Below are 12081 nucleotides of genomic sequence, written 5' to 3'. Positions count from 1 at the left end.
TTTACTTGATTGCATCAGTAATGGTATGATATGAACACTTTCGATATATATTGTTTCATACATTTCTGTTCAATATTACAGTGTAAATCTTTAATAGAAATTGTTTAAAAATTAAATGGGTATACAGTTGCAATCCAGGTCTATAGAATTTCGTAATTTTAATAATTATGCTTCTAGTCAGTGGGCTGCTTGTTGAGGTTGCGGAATCACTCTCGACCATCCAGATGGATTGCAATCAAGGAAACCATATGGCAAACGATGTGGTCTTGCCACCACAGGTGAGTCTTCGTTTGGTCGATTTCTCTTGACGGTGTAAGGGTGACGTTTTGGGCTTCACAGCTTTGGAGGTTCTTGTCTTGCCACCACAGGTTACGAAATCTTCAAAGTGGTGTTGTTTCAGGCGTCTCACCTTGCATGTGAGAGATCCCACTGCATGTTGGGTGATCTTGCCACCACAGGTGTGGCCTCGATGATGCCGATCTTTCCCCAGTTTATGTTTTCCTACAGTTATTGAAAATAAAATTGGGATAAATCTGATTAATGAGCCCAAATTAATCAGGGTTGATTATATTCTTGGGATGTTGATATGCTTCCAGTTTTTTGCATATTGTATGTTTTGGTAAATATTTGTAATTATGTTTGCCAGTTATGACTTCTCAATTATCTTCCATCAAAGTTCTGAATGGTTCAAATTTTGAGGAATGGAAAGATTCTCTTATTATTACTCTTGGGATTATGCGACTTGATTTTGCCCTGAGAATTGATGAGACCACCAAGCCCACAGCTGATAGTGATACTGCAGCAAAGGCTCTCTATGAAAAATGGGAGGAATCAAATAGGTTGTGCTTATTGATCATGCAGCACACCATGGACAAGTTGATAAAGAAGAGTGTGTTTGCAATTGAAAAGGCTAAGGATTTTTTTGTAGCTGTCAGCAAGAAATTCACCAAACATGATAAGGCTGAAAAGGGTACTTACATGGAATGGTTCACAAACACCGAGTATGATGGTACAAGTGGTGTACGAAACCATATCCTGAAGATGACCAACTGTGCCAACAAGTTAGGGGAGATGGAAGTGACCATATCAGATTCTTTTCTTGTGTGGCAAATTATGAAGTCACTTCCATCACAGTTTGAAAGTCTCAAGAGCTCCTATGGTGCTAATCAGGTGGAGTGGAGTCTTGAGGAGATGACTACTATATTGGTGCAGGAAGAAGAAAGAAAGAAAAAGGAGAAAGTAAATTCAGTCCATTTTGTTTCCAATAATGGGGGTAAGAAGAAGAAATTCAAGAAAAATTGGAAAGGCAAGAAGTCAGGTAATCAGCAGGCAAAATCTGAGAAAACTTATCAGAGTTTGAAACCAAAGAGTGAAGCTTTCAAGGGAAAGTGTTATTTCTGTAAGAAGGATAGGCATAGGAAGACAGATTGTTTTGGATACAAGAAATAGCTTGAGAAGAAAGGTACATCTTTAGCTCTAGTGTGTTTTGAATCAAATTTAGTAAGTGTTTCCCCTGATTCGTGGTGGATTGATACTGGAGCAACTATTCACATCACTAATTGTTTGCAGGAACTAAGAAACAGGAGGAAACCAAGTGAAGGAGAGATGGTGGTCTACATGGGGAATGGAGAGAAGACCCAAGTTGAATACATAGGAGTAGTTAGATTACATTTTTCTACTGGTTTTGTTTTGGATTTGAACAATGTGGTTTATGTACTGTCATTTGGGCGAAAGTTGATTTCAGCTTCTAAATTTGATGATTGTGGTTACACTTTTAATATTGGCAGTGGGAAACTTTCTCTCTATTCTGGTTCTCTTTTAGTTGGATCTGCATTATTGTCTGATGGCCTTTATAAAGTTGATTTGGACACTACCTCTCCCAATCTTGTTAATTATGCTATTGCAAATATGGCTTCTAGTTCTAAACGTGGTAGGCTGGATGAGAATTCTTCTATGTTATGGCATAAACGTTTAGGACACATCTCCCAACAGATGATAGAACGGTTGATTAAGGATGGTACTCTTCCTCAGTTGGATTTCTCAGATTTTGGAACTTGTGTTGGTTGGATTAAGAGGAAACACACTAGAGCTAAAAAGAATGGTGCAACCAGGAAAGATGAGGCACTAGAGCTGGTTCATATAGACATCTGTGGTCCATTCACTCCTGCTGGCATGGGTGGCTACAGATATTTTATTACCTTTATCGATGACTTTTCCCATTTTGGTTATATTTACCTTGTTCAAGAAAAATCAGATTCCTTAGATGTTTTCAAAATTTTTAAATCTGAGGTAGAACTTCAAAGGGAAAAGAAGATAAAGAGTGTGAGGTCTGATCGTGGTGGAGAATACTATGGCAGATATGATGAAACTGGGCACAACCCTGGACCGTTTGCTAGATTCTTACAAGAATGTGATATTGATGCTCAATACACTATGCTAGGATCCCCTAAGTAGAATGGGGTGGGTGAAAGGCAAAACCGTACCCTTATGGATATGGTCAAAAGCATGATAAGAAATTCATCTTTACCGAATTTCTTGTGGGGTGATGCATTGAAAACAACAGTATATATTTTGAACAAAGTGCCTAGTAAGTTTGTTCCCAAAACTCCCTATGAGTTGTGGACTGGCAAGAAGCCAAATTTATCTCACCTACATGTTTGGGGTTGTGCAACAGAGGTTAGACCTTTTAACCCTCAGATAAGGAAACTTGATCCTAAAACCATCAGTAGTCATTTTATTGGTTATTCAGAAAGATCAAGGGATTACAGATTTTACTGTCCTAAACATTCTACCAGAGTTGGGGAATCAGATTGGGCAGTTTTTCTTGAAGATAATATAAAAATTCAGACTGCTCAACCACGTAATTTGGTTTTTGAGGAGGAGCGTGTTCTTGTGCCTGTACCCTTGACACATCCGCCTACAACGGTACAGCCTCAGACTGTACAAGATAATGTTCCCACTCAAGAACCTATGGAGCTTATAGTAGTTGAAGCTGCACCACCTGTAGTTGATGAGATTCAGGACCAGCCTGTTGTTGATGTTCCCTTGAGGCGATCTGAAAGAGCTCATAAGTCTGCTATATCTGATGATTATGTTGTTTATTTGCAAGAGCATGAGTATGATGTTGGCATGGATTCTGATCCAACTACTTTTGATCAAGCTATTAGTGGTCCAAATTCTTCAAAGTGGATGGTTGCTATGCTGGAGGAATTGGATTCCATGTCAACTAATGGTGTTTGGGATTTGGTGAAATTGTCAGGAGAAAGTAAATCGATTGGTTGCAAATGGATTTTCAAGACCAAGCGGGACTCCAAAGGCAAGATTGAATGTTACAAGGCCAGACTTGTAGCAAAAGAATTCAGCCAGAGAGAGGGCATAGATTACAAGGAAACTTTTTCACCGGTCTCGACCAAGGATTCTTTTAGAATCATTATGGCTTTAGTAGCTCATTTTGATTTGGTGCTTCATCAAATGGATGTTAAAACGGCTTTCCTTAACGGAAATCAGAAAGAAAATGTGTACATGATGCAACCTCCTGGTTTCGAATAGGCTGGGAGTGTGCTTCTTATATGTAAGCTCAAGAAATATATTTATGGTTTGAAACAGGCATCCAGACAGTGGTACCTCAAGTTTGATAAAATTGTTACATCTTGTGGTTTCAAGGAAAATCTGGTGGACCAGTGTATTTATCTAAAGATCAGTGGGAGTAAGTACATTTTCCTTGTGCTTTATGTTGATGACATTCTCCTTACTTGTAATGATGTTGGTATTTTGCATAAGACAAAACAGTTGTTGTCTTGTCGTTTTGATATGAAGGATCTTGGTGAAGTCTCTTATGTCTTGGGTATTGAGATTCATCGTAACTGGTCTTGTGGCGATTTTGGTTTGTCTCAGAAAGGATACATTGAGAGGATACTGAAAAGATTTAACATGCTAGCTTGTTCACCGAGTAAGGCACCTGTTGTGAAGGGGGATAAACTTGTTAAGTCTCAGAGTCCACAGACTGAATTGGAATGTAATCAGATGAAGAACATTTCTTATGCATCTGCTATTGGTAGTTTGATGTATGCTCAAGTTTGTACACAATCTAACATTGCTTGTATCATTAGTGTACTTGGTAGACACTTGAGCAATCTTAGTGAAGCGCATTGGGTAGCTGCTAAGAAAGTCATGAGATATCTACAGGGTACCAAAGATTTCATATTTACTTATAGAAGATCTGATTCTCTTAATGTGGTTGGCTACACAGATGCAGATTTTGTAGGATGTCCAGATGATCTCAAGTCTATATCTGGATATGTTTTCCTCATGGCTGGTGGGGCTATATCTTGGAAGAGTGTCAACCAGACACTAAACGCATCCTCTACTATGCAGGCAGAGTATGTGCCGTGTTATGAGGCCACTGTTCAGGCATTATGGTTGAGGAACTTCATTTCAGGGCTACATATTGTTGATTCTATATCTAAGCCATTAAGGATGTTCTGTGACAACTCAGCTGCAGTTCGTTTTGCTCATAACTGTAGAAGCACTTATGGTTCCAAACACATTGACATTAAGTATTTTCTCGTCAGAGAGAAAATTCACGAGTCACAGATCAAAGTGGAGCACATAACTACAGATATTATGATTGCTGATCCTCTCACTAAGGGTTTGACTCCAACATTTTTTCAGGAGCATGTTACTAAAATGGGATTAGTTTGCTCTTTTAATGCACTTTATTAGTGGGAGTTTTACTTCTGTATTCAGTTACTTTTGATTTTCAGTTATCCCATCTTATAATTACTATTCTCGAGAATATATGCATTATTTTATGGCCATTTGTTTATGTGTATACACTCGGATAATTGCCTCCTACAGAATAAATTGAGGCCATATGTGGTGTATTTGCCTCTTTCGGTATTTGAGGTTCTAGTCAATACACGCACATCCAGTTACTAGTAAAAGTCTCACTTGGATTGAGAAATGGTGCTAGTGTTTAGGGACATCCGGATCCAGTCCTAATGAGCTTCCTTAGGTGAAGCATAAGCGTTTTGAGTGACGCTTGCGGTTGATGAGACCTTCAATTTTTGTCTCTTGTGGCTCATTTGATTTTCGAGCCTGGACCAATTTGGAAATTGGCATGCTGATCACGGTCTCATGTACTTTTCATACCACACTCTCATACTATACAGCCCAAGTCGGTGAGGCAATAAGCATTTTGACGTGTTAGGTCCCATGTCTCTTTAGATGTGATGATCTACATTGTTTGGTGTTTGTAGTTTCATTCGGACCAAGGCATCAGGTTTAAGGTGTACTCTATTCAACACTGTCTTTTGTGGCCACAATCAGTTTGTCTAAACCGGAAAGTCATTTTAAAATGATTTTCAAAACAAAACTTGTGACATATGCAACCCAAGTAGGAGATTTTACGATTTTCATAAGGTGGGTTGGCATAGTCCCACTTTATTTCATTAAAATCGGTTTAGTTGTGTTGATGGGAGCTGCTTTAATGGTATGAGTCCAGTTACCATGTGTGGACCTAAGGTATTGTTTCCTTAATGGAAAAAAAACCCTAGTTTCTATGCAGGGTTGGTCCATACCCTCACCACTATAAATAGTTGTCACTAGCCCATTAAGTGACTTCTTAGTATGAAAACTTAAAGTCAAGTGGAAGAGGGGAGACCAGACCAACATTCGTGTGCAACAGGGATTGTAAAGCAAGTTTTCTGCTTCAGCCATGGATCCAGGTATGCCATTCGCACCTCCATAATTTATGTGTATGTTCATTGATCTCCATGAATGTTTCGCATGATTGTTTTTATCACCATTATGTTTTTTCTTGGAATGCAGGAGTAGTAACTAACTCTGGGGTTTCAGTAAATCTTTTTAAAATTGAAACTAGTAGATGTAAAACAATTTTTAAGCCTTCTTATCTATTACATCTGGGCAATTTTCCCAAAAAAATTTGAGGTTTTTTCAATAAGGAAATTCTTAGATCAGGTTTGTTATCTTCTCTAGGCATGAGTCAGAATGGTATCCACACCCATTGGTCTGTCAGTTATCCATTAACGATCATTCTATACTATACGTATAGAAGGGTTTAATGTCCAGTTGGAATCTTGGAAGTCAAGACTTCTATCGGCTACAGGTTGATTGGTACCTATCCATTAGAAAGATTGCGTTAATATCGTTGTCTAACCAAAATTTTTCCAGATAAGGGATAAAAGCATTGACTGGGTGGATTGGTTTCATACTGGAATTAAATAGGAAAATGAGTAGTGAATCTCTCTCTCTCTCTCTAATAGTCTTCACACAAACCTCAGAGCTTTCCTGTCCATTGTCCAGAGTCTCTCGTTGTTGTTTGGGAAGTTTTATTCGTTTTCAGTTAAATTATTAATCGGAATAAAAAAAATTTTCAAGTCCTCACTCTTGACTGTGAAGAGCTCAGGAGCAGCTATAAAAGGAAGTCTCTTAAGTCATTGAACTGGTGCAGCTTTTTTCCTTTTAATGGTGGTTACTTGACGCTCCATTTCTTCGTAAACACTTCAGTCTCATGTTCTATCTTTATTTTCACATTTGATTTCACGGAGTTAATGATGATTTCCTTCCATTTTTTACTGCAATTTCTGGCCAATCGATTCTTCTACATATTCTTCAGCAGACAACGCAAGTTCCGGTGACCAGTAGTGGTTTCAGACTTCAATCTCATGGCAGGGGAACTGATTGGGGGCAGGAATCTAGGTTTTGAATCGCCCCAAGGAGGCAATCTGATCCCTGCCGCTGCAACTGATGATTGGTTGGTAAAACGCAGATGGAAGCTAAACTCTCTGCCGTTGCAAGAGTGCTAGAACTACTTGGGCAAAATGGTAAGTTCACACCCCATCAGGGGTATATTAGTCATTTGAAGGCACACTTTACCAACACCGTAACACAAAACTAACAGAGTGGGGCTAAGTATAACAACTAACCCAAACTCAGGGGGTGCGGCTGTATAACTTAGAAACACAGGGGGTCGTTCTGTATTTAAGACAAACCTTTGGGGGTTACAATGTAATTTTCCCTAATTTTAAAGTTCTTTGATCCTTAGATCCCAAGTGTGCAATTCAAATATCGTACTAATAAGACCCAATCAAACATTTATATGAGGTGTATAAGCAAAATCTGAGCATTAAATCAAAATGGCCAAACATCAAATTCAATCGAACTTGGACTCGACTCCAGTCCAGCACCCTATCCGGGTTGCATGTGCAGTGCTGGACACAGTGAGGTGTGAAAAGATCGCCTCACCTTGTCCGAGCAAGTGAGGCAGTCTTTTCACACCTCACCAAGTCCGGCGTTGCAACTCCTAACTAATAGTTTCTTTTCCCTTTTTCTTAGGCTTTATACATAGGTCATTATTACACTTCAAGGGTAACATCCACTCTCTAACAAAATATTATGTTTCTTCCATGGATCTAATTAACTTCTGCTTTTTGTTGCTTTGTCAAATGTTATTTTCATATCGGGGAGTGAAACAAAGATGGCTACACCTAACCAACCTGCTCTTATTATGAAGAGAACTCTCAAGGGTCTAGATTCATCTACCAAAGAGACTGGGTCTAGCTCTATAAATGAAATGACAACGATTGTGATAGAGTCTCTATAAAGAGATTTTTTTAGAAAACCTTGCACACCACGTTGAACCTTCTAAAGTTTTAGCCCCAAAGATTGAAATTCTTGATGTAATTGTTATCAACCAAGAGATACTCATCTCTCGGTTGATAATTGTAACCAAGGATGTTGAAATCCTAACCACATTTTGTCTTTTAAAGTAATGTGGTCGTACACCAAGACACAAAGAGGTGTGAAATGACCGCTCCAATCCTTTTGAAGGAAAAAATCTCACCTTATTGATGCTTTCATGTAATTGACTGATGAAGGTGTGAATCCTGTGTTACTCGATGGATGAATTCTAGCAAGGTCGTATGGAAGATTCACAGTGGAGGGATGAGGACAAGATAAGGGGAGGGAGGGTTGAAGAAGGAATAAGGGAGAGAGAGACGAGAGAAAAGAGAGAAGAAAAAGATAAAAAATTTTATATGTTTTATTTTTTATTAATTTAATAACCAATTCTATAAGGGATCTAATAAAATGGATTATCTGTATCAAAATCAACTAATACAAGCCAATTTTATTCGCTCAAAATCATAATCAAATCGAAATCATCGCAGACCAACCAATTTCAAATCGTAGAACCCTGTAGATAAATGATTCCCCCAAAAAAAATGGATCAGGGCGACATTCAAAGAGGACGAAATTTTGGGTTGCAAAAATATTCATACTACCCGTTTTACAGCCAAAGAAATGGAATAAAAAGATATATATATATATATATATATATATATATATATATATATATATATATATATTTGAAAAATATTATAACCTTGGAAGGTGTTTGTGAACCATAAGAGGAAGCAAATTCATTTTTTTGACTGCAAGCCCAGCAGGAACATTCCTGCATTTGAGATGGGTGATTGTTCAAATACATAAATGTATGTGAACTAACTCAAAGCTGTTCAGATGAAATGTTCCCATAGATTTGATTCCATTTGAACTGCTGTAAGTCATCCATGTACGTGAACATTCTCTGCCCACCCTGCAACTGTGGGTAGTAGTAAAATTTTCACTTGGAAAGACATGTCACTCTTGACTCGGAAAACATTTTCCAATTTCCACCATATTAATTTCCTATGCTAAGTGCCGATGCGGTTTGCTGGGTGCCGTAAGGCATATCCTCTACTGCCGAGCTATCTGGCAGGATCGTGCTAACCAGACACGGTGCTGCACGCAATGACCACCTTTACCCTCACTCAGGCAAGGCGTTTGAGCAGGGGTAAGGTAGACATTGTGCACAACATCGTGTTTAGACAGTACGGTCCTGCTAGGCAGCTCGGCAGTAGAGGATACAAATTGTATGTCGTATTCCATATGGGAGGAAAATGAAGGCCACACAACTTTTAATGGTGGCGTAGTATGTCCCGTCCATAGCTGGAAGATCCCACTTTAGAAGAAGCCCTCGATTTATAAACTGCTAGTGTGATTCAATGACTCTGAATGATAAGAAAACAACGATTAGATCTCATGTTCTCTCCAACATGATTATGCTTCCTACTCTTCCATTTCAACGCCTCCGCCGCTGTCCCCAACCGTTATCCTACCGACACCCTAAACCCAACTGAATCAATCGCCGATGATGGCCATCATCCCCATATACTAACAATGAAATTTAATAAAAAATAAATGCAACTCTTAGAAGATGCACTTTGCACTATGTTCGCCATCATCTCCATATATTAACCGCTATAGTGATTCAATAGTTGTGACTTGTGAGTCATGACAAGGAAACATCGATCATCATCATCATCATCATCATCAAATGTCATGTTGTTTCCCACATGCTTGTGCTTCCTCCTCCTCCTCCTCCTCCATTTCTGCCCCTCCGCCGCCTCTCCTCTTACTGACACCCTAAACCCGTCCCAATCCATCATCGACGGCCTAATTGTTGTCTCCGATGGTGGAAATTTCGCTTTGGGCTTCTTCAGCCCTGGCATTTCCAGTCACAGGTATGTAGGGGTTTGATACAACAAAATTCCTGAAACCACAGTGGTTTGGGTCGCCAACATAGACAACCCACTTAACGATTCCTCCGGAGTTCTCTCCCTCGCCTTGGATGGGAATCTCATCGTCTCATCCCGTAGAGATCAGACACGTTCTCTCTGATCCACCAATGTCTCCATAAGTGCCAACACCACCTTTCTGAAGCTCCTTAACTCCGGAAACCTGGTTTTATACGGTGGTGGTGGTGGTGGCGGCGGGGGCGGCGTCAACAACTGGAATAGGATCTTGTGGCAAAGCTTCGACCATCCGACGCATATGTGGCTTCCTGGGATGAAACTAAGGTTGGACAAGAGGACCGGTTTGAACCGGGTTCTAACATCCTGGAAGTCTAAAGACGATCCTGGCCGTGGGATCTACTCATACGGGTTCGACCAAAATGGTTCACCCGAAATGTTCTTGTACAAAGGATCGGCCATTTCTTGGCGAAGCGGTTCGTGGAATGGTCGCGTGCTGAGTGGAGTTCCAGAGATGACCCAGGCTTACCTTTTCAGTTACGATTTCGTCAACACCACCGATGAGTTCTACATGATCTACTTAATCTGTAACTCTTCCATCTTTTCCACATTCGTGTTGAACGATTCCGGATTACGTGGGTAGATACGAACCGTCGATGGAACATATTTTATTCAGCTCCCAGAGATAACTGCGATGACTATGGACACTGTGTGGGTTACGGGATCTGTAGCACGGACCACACGGTAGGGTGTTCGTGTCTGACGGGTTTCGAACCCAAGGCTCCAAGAGATTGGTATTTGAGGATCAGTTTGGTTGCAAGGAAAATTAAAAGGATGGGAAGAAAAATTTTTTAAATCTAACAAATAAACTTTTGTAATCATTGCTCCATGTACTTGTATAAATTAATCTTTCCATATCTAATAAAGATACATTTTACATATAATATTTACAGTTTACATGTAATATTTATTTTACATTTTAAACTAAAGGTAAATGGATACAAAGTAAAATGAAATTTAATAATCAAATATGAAATGATATGGAGTTAGATATATTGTCATATGGTGTCACATGGGGTAATGATTAAAAAAGTTCATTTTTTAAGTATGAAAATTTCACTTCCCTTCTCTTTAATTCCCCTTGCAACCAAACTGCGCTTGAGGGAATGGTCGAATGGTCGGAAGGGTGTGTGAAGAAGAGAAGCCTTGAGTGTGGCAAGGGAGATGGGTTCTTGAAATTGGTAGGTGTGAAGCTTCCCGATACTTCCATGTCTCTTATTGACAAAAGTCTGAGTCTCAAGGAAAGCGTGTGAGAATGCTTGAAGAACTGCTCTTGCATTGCCTACGCTGCTGTAGATATTACCGGCGGAGGTAGTGGTTGTGTCGCTTGGTTTGGCAACTTGATGGACATTAGGGATTTCAATGATGGCGGCGATGATTTATACCTACGTGTGGATGTAGTGGAGCTAGGTCTATATTCTCTACTTCGATTTATTTCTTCCATTTCCTAACTTTTTAGGCCCCATTTGTTTAGAGGGGACATAGGTTGGGGTGAAAAAATGCTGATGTGGCATTTCAAAATCCGGATCCGAATCCTCTATTGCCGAGTTGCCCCAAAGCAAGGTGGGAAATGACCCCCTTAGCCCCACTCGTGCAGCGGTAAGGCAGTCATTGCACGCCTTGCTGTGTCTGCGTAGCACTAAGTAGGACGAATAGTTCGGTAGTTGATGATCCAAATTATCAAAATCCCATCCCAATCTTGTTTGGTTATCTTGGGGTGCTGAACTTACAAAAGCTCAAGAAACATCATTAAATGTTTTATCTGCAGATGTGGTACTTCAAAAACTCACCCCTAACCTATCCGAAGTCTAGGTATTCAAATCTCCTATAGTCATAGCGCGAGCTGGAGGATGCAGCTCAACTGAATCCTCCAATTCCTCCCACAACTGGAGGAAAGCCAGGTCCAAAGTCTGAGGGGACTTTGATTATTTTTCATGGGAAAATGACTTTACCTCACCATTTCCATTTTAACAAAATTCCCACCAATATGTGGATCCCATCTTCCCCTTTAAACAAGTGGCGCTTACATACACGATATTCATGATAATAGTTTAATCTCTATCGATGTTGTGTAGCTTCATAAGCAAGGAAAGATAAAGGATTTCTTCACAACAAGCGGAGATTGGCGATTATTCTTAGTGTGTCTCTTGTTGTGGGTGTGCTTCTCTTTGCTGCATGTTTGTACTTTTTCCTGAAAAAGAGGAAAGGTAAAAGGAAAAGCTAAGGCACTTTAATTTCTTATTATGGTTGAATTTAGTAGCTTAATTTCATACCTTTTTCCCTAATGATTGATTACTCAAGTTCTATATAATATGTAATGAGATCAGGGATAATTGAGAAGAGACGGAGACAGCGTAGTGGGTTCTTAATTGATTTCAGAACTAGTTCTGCAAGTTATAAAAACTCTCCTGCAACTTTTGAGCTTGAA

The 12081-nt window shown here is 39.6% G+C and overlaps 1 protein-coding gene and 1 pseudogene across 1 annotated transcript in view; both read left to right on the top strand.

Annotated features, from left to right (window-relative positions):
• The window catches only part of LOC122639968 (receptor-like serine/threonine-protein kinase SD1-8), a 65816-nt gene that overhangs the window by 9257 nt on the left and 44478 nt on the right, over positions 1 to 12081 (top strand). The window lies entirely within an intron of this gene.
• LOC122638609 lies at positions 9355 to 10236 on the top strand (annotated as a pseudogene).

This window comes from Telopea speciosissima, chromosome 9 (assembly GCF_018873765.1).
Source record: "Telopea speciosissima isolate NSW1024214 ecotype Mountain lineage chromosome 9, Tspe_v1, whole genome shotgun sequence".
In the NCBI taxonomy this organism is placed as follows: domain Eukaryota; kingdom Viridiplantae; phylum Streptophyta; class Magnoliopsida; order Proteales; family Proteaceae; genus Telopea; species Telopea speciosissima.
Note: the sequence above shows the minus strand (reverse complement) of the source record. Positions and strands in the feature narration are given on the sequence as shown.